Raw genomic sequence first — 11,012 nt, 5'->3', positions numbered from 1 at the left:
GAAAACACATTTTTTATTTAAAACCCTTACCTTCAAATTTCACTGAGTGCCCCTAAAGCTCATGTGAGAAAATGTGAATATTTTTCTTTTTTTCCATGTCCTCCATATCGCTTATGATTTTATATTTCTCTCTTGTACCCCTTTTGCTCTTTCCTTTTCCAAGTGGAGACGTGCTTTTACTCAGTTTTTCATTGCCTGGAAGTAACTCCATAGATATTATCATGCTTATGACATTTTCTTTTATCTTTTCCAGTTGTCCTATATCATTTTGGGCAGTGATCAAGGTGAGAGGGCATCACAGATCAACATGATGGCATAATAATGTTTTCTATTTATCAGTTCCTTTCTTAATCATTTCTAACACTGCTTTACTTTTTTCCCCCACCATCACTGATCACTGAGCTAGTGTTTTTCAGGAAACAACCACAGGGACTTAAAGTATTTTCTCCTTACTGGCAATAATTTCTACCCCATCACTGGATATTTATCATTAAACCTGTTCTGGCCTGCATGCCTTAGTTTGCATGCACTGACCTTTAGTTTCATCTTCCATTTTATTGTAGAATCTGTTAACATTATGAAATCCTGATGCAACTTTTGAAAAGAGCTTTAGATTTGACTATATTGAATAATTTTATCAGAAGTCTTTGCTACCTCATTATTCACATACTTTTATACTTTAATTATGAGTATGCTGAAGATATTTTATGGGTCTGTAACCCCTCCACCACAGAAATCAAATTCTTATTCCTACCCTTAATTTCCTACATCTTAGCCAATTATTGCTCAAAAAGGATGTCTTCCTCCTCTCCCAAGACTACTTGATTTCTTTAACATTCCTTGGTAGGGGATCATACAACAAGCTTTGGGGAAATCTCAATTCAGTGTATCAACAAGTAACCCATTTCCTCATGTTTAATAACTCCTTTGACAAATTTGAAAGTGGTTTGTAAAGCATGACTCCCCTTCACAAAAGTTGCATTCACTCTATGCCAATGTTTTTTAATTGAGCTATATATCTTCTTCAGTATTGTTTCTACCAACTTGTCCAGTACAGAATTCAGAAATACTGGCCTGTGCTTCCCTTGACTTATCAACTTCATATCGCGTTTCTGCCCAACCATCCTCTCTGCCTTGAGTGACCCTCATACCCCTCTCTGTCCTGAGGGGCCCAGATGCCCTCCTTAGGACAATCTCTTTTGCTAATGCCTTTGCTCATGGGAAGTTAAATTAGAAAAACAGCAACAACAGCAAATGCAGCTACAAGTTCAAAATCTGCCTAGGTTCTTTAAGGTGATAGACCCACCCATGCACTAGCTTTCAATTGACTGCTGTCTAATTAGATTGTAGACCCAATGGGGCAGGGAAATTGCTTTTTCTTACACTTTAAAAGTTATGTTAAAAGGGGCAAAGTATGTGACATGCTACCTATACACATCCTACTTCTTATTGAATTAAAACTAGACATTTGAGAATCAAAAGGAAATTATTTTAGCAGATTCTGGTCTGCTTGAAAGAGTGTGCTTTAAATAGAGCAGATAATCAGATTAGTATGTGGTGGAAATGGATGAGGAAAATGAAGACTAAATGATACATCAGAAACCATCCACCTCTAACTCTGCAAGAGCCAAAAAATCCACATGGCACAGTTTCTCGTTAATGTGGCACCTGGCTATATTTTCCCATTTGTCACTTATTTAGTTGTGCAATGAACTCCTTGCAGCGAGGGGGAAGCCTGAGCTCTGCTAGCAGGGACAGAGGGTCTGGATAGCAATAAACCAGCTGTGTTAGTCTGTATCTGCACAGCCTTAAATTGCCAGGCATTGGCTTATCTGGATAACAGGAACTGTAGCTGCAGTGCAATGGCAGTAGCTATAATAGAATTTCTAATGGAGTAACTGATTTAAAAAACGAACCTCAGGGAAAGTGTGTATCCATTTTGCTTCATTTCCTAAATGGTGGTGTTTACTAAGGTAGTGAAAAAGGATATAAAACACGCTTTGCTCTACATTTGTGATGAGTTCTTGGATACTACATTAGTAGTATCTTATCTAAATGTCAACTGTAATTGGAAAACAGACCCCACGGTAGATTCTGCCTAAAATCACACAGAGTGTGCACCCACTACAGGAAAAAACTGCTCAGCTCATGTGGTTTATACCAAATCAGAACCAAAGTGCTTTATTTATTTATAAATGATGCATAATTAACTGGCAGCGAGTGAACTACACCTTCAGGATCAATATCAGCAATACAACAGATAAACTACAATACTAAACACCCGCAAAACATCAGCAAACACCTTCAAATTTCTAACCACCCTTGTACAGCTAATCCAGGGAAGTTTTGGTTACACACACACACTTTTACGCGCACACTTTTACATGCACATCCCACCCACTCTTTGGATTACAAGGTCACTCCATACAACCTGCCAATGCACATACCAGTGAGAAAGGTCCGCAGGCTCACTCGCACAGACCCCGGGTGTGGGTCCCCTTGGCAGCACCCAACACTGTCACTCTGCTTCCTGCATGGTTTTCAAGAGAGGAGGCTGTGTGGGCATCCCTACACACACCTTTTGTTGGCTTGTCATAGCCTTTCCCTGAGTCATGCTGTGCCAATGAGATCCAGAACTACATCTGCTGACATGCAGAAATATGGATTTATATTATAAAAAGAGAAGTGTTTCGGCCATGACACTTTTGCATAAACTGGTTTATTCCTCACAGGAGCTTCAAAAGGGAATTCTTTGCTAGGGAATTCCTATGAGAAATCTTGGAAAACTTGTAAAAATTCCTTATACTTCAGCTGTCTGTTTTAGTCATTGGCATAGTCTTTCACCAGTAACAGTCCCATTAAATAGCAAAGAGAGCAGAAAGCTGGTGCCTATCCAAGTTTTGTGGGCTTGAAAACAATTTATTTAGTTTGCCATATATGTGGCTAACATAAAATATAGGAAGAATGCATTAAAAAATGAACTAAAAATAAAGCCTTTGAAAGGATGGGTTGCACATGATATGACTTGGAACTAGCCTTGTCACTCCCTGTGAACCAGGGTGTCACCAAAGTAGGCTGGAGAGCATGGTCTGACATGTTTGCAGAATGCATGGCTGGTCCAGTGCTTTCTGCTTTCAGTGGAAGCCAGGAGAGTTAGGCAGAGCTTTTAAAATGGTTTAAGGCATGGAAATACGAAACAAAAAGGATAAACTGTAAAATTATTGACTTCTGTGGCATACTGGTAGCTGGAAGTACCAGTGCACAGAATATTCTTTACTTGTGGCAATGCAGGTGATCTGGCACATGCTGACCCACACCCTGCTCTGCAGGCAGCTGCCTCACTACCTCTGTCCACAGATGTTTTTTTGTAGACTATTTTAAACTGATTTGGGGAGGATTGGTTTCTCAAAGGCACATGCCAAGGAATATTCATAACATTCACTACAGCATCTGACGACAGGGCTGATACTGGGAGGCCAGAGGACAGGGAGTGCAGAGCTTTTCCAGTGGACAGAGTACCTGCTTCTGCCTACCCACTGGAAGGGCCTGATGTGAAACCATGGATGTGGCTGGGGGTTTGCCAGGGACTGAGACAGTTGCTGTTGGCCAAAAGGCCATGTAATGGTCTAGGTTAGGCAAGAAGTTGTGGAGAGGCATTTCCAAATCTGTTTATTCAGCATTTCTGTTTGAAAGGGGATAACCAGTTGAAGATAAAGATTTAATTTTGATTGCAGTTACACTGGTATAAAACAGTGGGAAGCAGTGGAGTTACCCCATCGCAATGTCAGGGCAAGTAAGATTGGGCTCAGGCAATGAAAAGAGGGGAGGACTCAGATTCCCTCTGTATCCTTATTTCAACTGTGCTTCATTTTAGCAACTGCGTTTGCTTCCTCCATATCATAAATATTTCATATTCTTTCAGCTGCTGAGTTCATCATTTAATCAGGAAGGCATTTAGCAATGCCGTTCTCATTCACTTTACGAATGTACTTCAAGCACAAGATTAAATCCTCAACTGATGTAAAATAGTGCAGCCCCACTGGGTCTGAGGGAGCCACTTCCTCCTGTGCCAGCGGCGTTGCTGCTTCCATTACCTCCAGAAGAAGCCCCAGGTCCTCCTGGGAGCTCCCCTTGCCACACCACCTCCTGCCAGACGAGCTCAGGGCTGAGCAGGGTCATCACGCAATGGGCTTGTGCTGGTCGCAGCCCGACGCTTCGCTCCCCTAGCCCCAGGCGGTCCCCGCTACTGATATTGCAGCGTGCAACTGCCAAGTTGAGCTGCAGATGGAGCTGAAAAAGGGCACCGTGAAGGCAGTCATGGCAGCAGATTTCTTCTGAAACTGAAAGTATCTCACCCTGCCACTGACAGCCAGTACACCCCCACCACAGTCAATGGGAACACACTGGAGTCAGATTTACCTGTGATGTCCATCCCAACCTAGCAAGCGAGCACAGGCTGTAAATCAGCAGGAGCTTCACCTTGTGACTGTTATGGCAATGTAAAGCAGTTATGAGTCCACAGCACCTGTGACCCAAAGAAAACTAAAGTGCATTTCTCTTGTGCATTCAGGTCCAGTGTTTTCCCCATGAAAGCTTGTGTAACCATACATATTTTAGCTGGATTGCACTGGCTCATGTAGATTATTTAACTGAAGTTTCCCGTACTTGAATGGGTGACCATCCACATACAAAACAAAAAAGAGAGAGTTGCACGTGGCGTTCACCTTGAATGCAGCAAATGTTTACCATAAGAAGAGAAGTTGTGCTCTTTAGGGACGTTTCTCTCTACCATTTTCTTTTGCTCTTATTTTCTCTACCTGACAAAGCTAGGAAAGCAGGGCTGCTAAATCATATTCACATAAAAATTCCAAATATTCAGGCACTTTACAAGTGTAAAATTGGATATGAATAGCAAAATGTGCCACATATCCTATCCCCTGTATAAAAACACCTCCAGTCTTCCAAATATTTTGATCCACCTCAACCACTCTTGCAATGCATAGTCATAACCAAGCTAGTTTTGAAATGGTCATCTCTAGGCAAGTAGCAACATAGCCCAGAAGGGCGAGAACTCGGTAACTCATCGGTTAGTCCATGGTGAGGTCCAAGCATTTGGGCTCGGTCTGCACTGGCTCTGGAACGATGGGTTCTAAGCAGTGCCTGGAAAGCAGACCTTGTCCCGGGATTGTCAGCCGTGCAGCCTAACCGCCAGCCATGCAGCTGAATAAAGAGCATGATCCAGCACTTTCTGGATTCAGGCAGAAACAAGAAATATCACTAACTGCATTCCTGCTAAACCAACCCACTCTCTCAAGCCTGTAGGGAACTGGATGAACACCATAACCCTACAACATCCCCTTCTCTCTAGTATGTCCATATTTCATGTCCAGCAAAGTATTAGCTAGAAAGCCAGGGAAATGGCAAGCTTAGATTACATTTTGCCATACTATCAAATAATTCACAGTGAACTGGAAGCCATTCAGGGAAGATGAAAATAAGACCAGAAAGATAAATCACTTACAATCATGTAAGCATGTCACAGACAATCTTAGGTGAGGGAAAAGGGAGAAGAAGAACTATTTTCAGAATTGGATGCAGAAAAAGGCAATAAATGAAGAAGAATTATTAGGTTTTGTTCTATAAAGTAGAATTGCAAAAAGGGAAAAAGAATTCTTTTAACTTACTACATCTGAAAAATGGAAACCAGCCACAGATTATGAAAGGGTTGAAAAATCTCCCTTAACAGCGGACTATAGGCCTTTTGAGTTTCGGAGATTTTTTTCCCCACTGTATTTTTCTTTCCATTTCCTTTTTTTCTACTTTGTGTATTGATCCCAGCCTCACAAACTCAAGGCATTTAAAGAGTATTTGAATTCAAAGGAGTATTCACATGAATATGTGTGGGTTGACAAGAGCTCAAAGAAGGGGGGAAGAAGGCAGGGTAGATTGCAAGCCTCTGAAGTTGGGAATTTACCTTCTGATCTATCTGTAGAGACTACCTTAGTATGGGAGACTGCCAGAATAGTTGTGAATAGTTTGAAGGAAAGATTTCAAATGTAAAAATGTGTCATTTGCCTCAGAGTGAGGCTTACACTCAGGGGAACCGGGTAGCAGTCTGTAAATGTGCAAAGTGAATAGACCCCAAGGACAGAATACAATTACTTAGGAGGTAATGAGATGAGATTAAGAAGGGAATATTTAGACAGAATGCCAGGAAAAGCTTGAGCTACTTTGAAGTGTTGAATAGTCTTGTGAGGGAAACATGAAAGTACAATTACTTGAGACATTTAAAACTGTAAGTACGCTCACGTTTGCTGCAGGGAACATGTCTCCCTTTGCAGGAAGATAGACTGAGTGATGCTACCAGGTTTCTACCCTTATTTTTTTCTTCCATGATCTAGAGCATAGTGCAATTCAGATGCCCAGACACTGTAATAACAAGTAATACAAAGGACACTGCAGTGGTGAGCAGCATGAGGTAGATGGTGGGTAGGTTGCAATAAGCATTAGAGAATTTTTGCCTACTGTATCACCTAGTTGCAGAGACTGATGGGTTGTCTTAGTCCAGACGCTGTGTTATCTGTGTACACATATATCTCCTTTTTGAATGCTTATGGTTATCACCAGTAGCATCAACTAGCACTGGGAGGCGATACCTCTATGCTTGACATCTTAGCAGTAGCAACATGCTGCCCGAGGAAAAAAAAAAGAAGAAAAGGTACCTCTAGGGCTGGGGCACTGCTCTTTGCTCCCAGCCATAGCTCCTATGAGCTTGCAGCAGTGCAAAAGAGGGCAAAGGGAGCTGATTATTTTGAATCTTTCCCAGTCTAAGGATTAGATCTATCTCAATCCAGTCTGCCAGTCTCAGCAGCCACCAACCTTTCTGCTGGTCTGCCATGAATCTGAAGGAGTCTTAGAAGTTGGATCTGTGACACTCCTTGCTAATGGAGGTTGCAGATGCAAAAAGTTGACATGGAGTCAGGGGGAGACTGGACAAGTACTTAGAACAGAAGTCTGCTGAGGACTAAATAAGAAAGTTACTAAATAGAAAAACTACATCAAGCTCAGGAAATTCCTAACCTGGAGATAGTCAGAGGTTGGAGAGCAGTTTGGGGATGTGCCATGTACATTTCCTTTGCTATTCCCTGGGTAGCTACTGATGGCCTCTGCTGGAGACTGTGGGCTAGATGGATCCTTGTTCTGAAACAGTGCATCTTTTAATATACTTTCGTGTTCTTAAGTTTTCCAGAACTTGGATGAAAGGCTGCCTGACTGTGGTTCCCTTTTACTTAGCATTTTTCTGGCATAATGGTCAGGGAATTAGAATAAATAGGGGGGTTCTGTATCCCTAAATTATTCCTATGTTTTATATTATCTAAAAGACAATGGGGATTTAACAGACAAAATGTGATTTTTTACCTCTATTTTGCTTTTCTTTTTTTGTTGTTTTAAAAACAAATGGCCGGGCTCATTTTATTAGCGTTGTCCAATTGGCCAAGGAATAATGCGTGTCTAATATTACTAAAGGGAGTATTCCTCCCCTGTGACTTTCAGTGAGAGGCAGCAAATCTTCTGTACAGTGAAAGAGGAGGGGAAGACACCTGCAAAGGGCAGTTGAGAACAGAAGTGAGATTGGCTAGTTCTTTATTTGGCATTTGACATTTGCTTTATATAGCATTTGTTGAAAGAGTTTGAAATAAAAAATACCAATGACAAATGGTGGTTATTTTAACATCTTTTATGAAGCTAATGACTAAGAGGTAATTTGATAGAGGTTATATTATTAGCTAATATCTTTTTCTATCACGGATATGTCACTGTCATCAGCTTCTAACATATTAACTGATTACATGGAATTAAAATAACCCAGCAAAATTTACTTGCTTTTTACCTTAAAAAGAATGTTGGTGTGGCCAACTTTGGGACAAGACTAGATTCTTCTGTCTTCACCAAAAAAAATTGATTGAAATGATCATTAATGTAGAACACTAAATAATCTGCAGACTGTATCTGTGTGATTTCTGCAAAGGAAATTCACCAAGCTTTTAAAGTGATCTGAATGTAAAAAAATCAGATAAAAGAGAACTTGTTGAAAAATCTTAAACCAGGTCATTAGCAAGAGACTTCTGAATGAAAGTGAACACTCCTCACGTCTCAGAAAATTTAGCATTTCTAGACCCTCTTTTATTCTGGGTTTAAAGAAAATGAAAGGAGGTAATTTGCCATAGAATGGCCATTTCTTGAAAGCATTCTTGAAAGTATGAGAGAACTGATTTTTTTTTAAAGAATCCCAGGCAGGAAATCGAATTAGCGCAACAGCGAGGAACCACAACCTGGGGAGCTGAGCAGCCTTCTGAGCCGCACACTGGTTGAACGGCCAGTGTGATGACTCTCTGCCAAATTGGTAAGTGAGCCCTTTCCATCAGGAAAAATTTCAGTCAGTTCTGCTACCGAAGAGTGGTTCAGGTGAAGAAGAACCAATGTTATTATAGACCAAAAACTGTCTAGGAAACAGAAAAGAGCAAGGTAAGTAAGTAAGTGGTGAATTTTCAAACCTTAAACAGAAGGTACCTCAAAGATCTCTGTCATCATATATATTTATGAATCAGGAAAATAATAACTCAATAAATCTGCAGATGAGATTATGTTAATTAGGTGGATTAAGACCAGGGAGAACTGTAACAAACCTAATAAGAAAAAACCTAATGAGCTAGGTGAACGGACAGTGTAGAAGAGAATAAATTTCAGTCTTGAGGGGAAAATGTAAATTACACTCACATTTGACAGGGTTCTCAGCTAATAGTGTCCGTTTGGAGAAGGGATCATGGCACAGAAGCAAACCAAGTAATAACAAAAACCAGATTTTTTTTCAGGGAGGTAAATTTTCATGTTACCAAATTTTGTCTGAGCAGGGAGCACCAGAAAACCATTTGGGGATGGGAAATTCTGAAATTGCAGGTTCAGAAAATTTTGAAAGTTGGGAGACATTCTCAAGTTTGAATGTTCCCTCTTCTTTTGTGAAAGAAATGGAAAATTTATTTTGGTTCAGCAGTGACTTGAGATACTTGTCAAAGCTGTGATTTGGGCCACTCACACCTCTGCTCTCTTCTCCAGGCTGACTTTGTAAGCTGAACCCAGGAGCTATGATGGCTCCCACAACACGGCGTCGTGCTTCACTCCAAAGAGAAGAGATAGATGGAGACAGAAAAGAAAGATTTTGTAAGTAAGTCTGAACTAGATTAGAGGGTTTTCATTTTCTGTGTCCTCTGAACAGGTTTCAGATGTATGTTGAGAAGATACAGCTGCAATTTCTTTACCTTGGTTGCTCCTTCCTAGTGAAATGGAGAACAGGATAGTTCCTACTCCAATTTTTGTTGAAGGAACAAACCCTTTAAGGCCTTGGCTAACAAGGGAAGATGCAGAGCGGAATTCAGGTCCACTGTGCTTTTACGTATTTTTGGAACATACTCACCTCCTCTGGTCCCCCACTCTGGCCATCTTCCCTGGATATAAGCTGTTGGAGAATGGTCCTAAGCAGCCCATTGGAACATGGTCCTAAGCAGCCCAAAAGTGTATTACTGTAAATTATGATCCAGCTCAGTGTTGAAGTCCTATAGTCCATTGAAACAGTCGTTGAAATAGCTGCATTTTCATAAGGCCAAATGCTATGGCCCAAACTGAGTGCCCCATGAGGGAATTCATTGGTTACATCTGTAGGAAGGGATAGATGCATTGTGCAGTGTATGTCACCACCATGATCCACCACTCATCCTGAACAGTCTTATTAAAGTGCACCTTCATTAGCATTACATTACAAATAAGAAGTCTGCTTTTGGAGTGAATCTCCCCATTGTCCCATTTAAGGTGCCTTGGAGCAAAAGGAACTGGGAGCACACAAATGCAGTTCCCTGTCAGAGTAGAGTAAACTGAAAGATGTACTCCAGGAGGGCACCTGATGCAAATCCAGGTGCTAATGGGCATTCAGTCAGTGGGACCAGATTAGAGCTAGTACAAAATGCCTCCATGAAACACAGGGAGTGTAAATACTGGGTCTTCAGCCTAACTGGTTTGCTCTACAGATTCCTTCCTGCTGCACCGCACTGTTTGCTAAATATAAAGACTACTGGAATACACTGGCACTGCCTTCCTGCCTCTCCAGCCTTCCCAAGAAAAAAAAGGTATACAGACAGATGGAGCCAACAAGGCTAACATGGTGCCAGAATATAAGCAAAGTGCAGACTGGTGGCTGTGGAACTCACTTAGCCTGGTGTAGATATGGCCACAGGAGTCACTCAAGTGAAAGTTGCTTTAGGACTAAAGTACTACTCAGTGTTGTATCAAAGAGATGGAGTTTGGTTGTCAGTATTTTGTCTTACCTATAATGCTGTGATTCTTCCAAATTTCCCTGTAGTTTTATATAGTTTTATGCACATTATTCATTGTCCTTAGCCAAAATGTGGCAGAAAAAGACTAGGGTGAACTTCACATCACAGTCTTGTAGGCTGCAGAGTAAGTTCACTGCAGGGCAGGCACACAACGCAACACACATCTATTAGGGCTTTCCAGGTTTTTCTCAATACCTTCTTAAACAATATCAAGGCCTCAGAGAAATGTGAGAATGACTTTGGAAAAAGAAAGTTTGACTGTAACGGTACCAAGCTGGTTATACGGCTCATTGAGTAACTTGGCCCTATTAGGAAACATTGATTTCCCTCCCCGACTCCCCACACCCTTCAATCTGTGACATGCAATTGCAAGACAATTTAGCAGGAACAGTTCAGCTATTTCAATGCAGTACAGCAACTGTTTCATTTCGTACATTTTATGACTCTAGGTTAAGGAGAGCCATTTCAAAGCAGTATTTAACCTAGAGGCTCTGTAAAAAAGGCTGGGATTTCAGTAAATACAGTGTGTGTGTTGTGTCTGGGGCTGAGGCTGACATCAAGCCAGATCATTCTTTTCAGCTGTCACTAGTATGTTCTTGTAGCATGGGCCTGATTCTGCAAAGTCTT

Source organism: Gymnogyps californianus, chromosome 1 (genome assembly GCF_018139145.2).
Source record: "Gymnogyps californianus isolate 813 chromosome 1, ASM1813914v2, whole genome shotgun sequence".
NCBI classification, from domain to species: domain Eukaryota; kingdom Metazoa; phylum Chordata; class Aves; order Accipitriformes; family Cathartidae; genus Gymnogyps; species Gymnogyps californianus.
Note: the sequence above shows the minus strand (reverse complement) of the source record.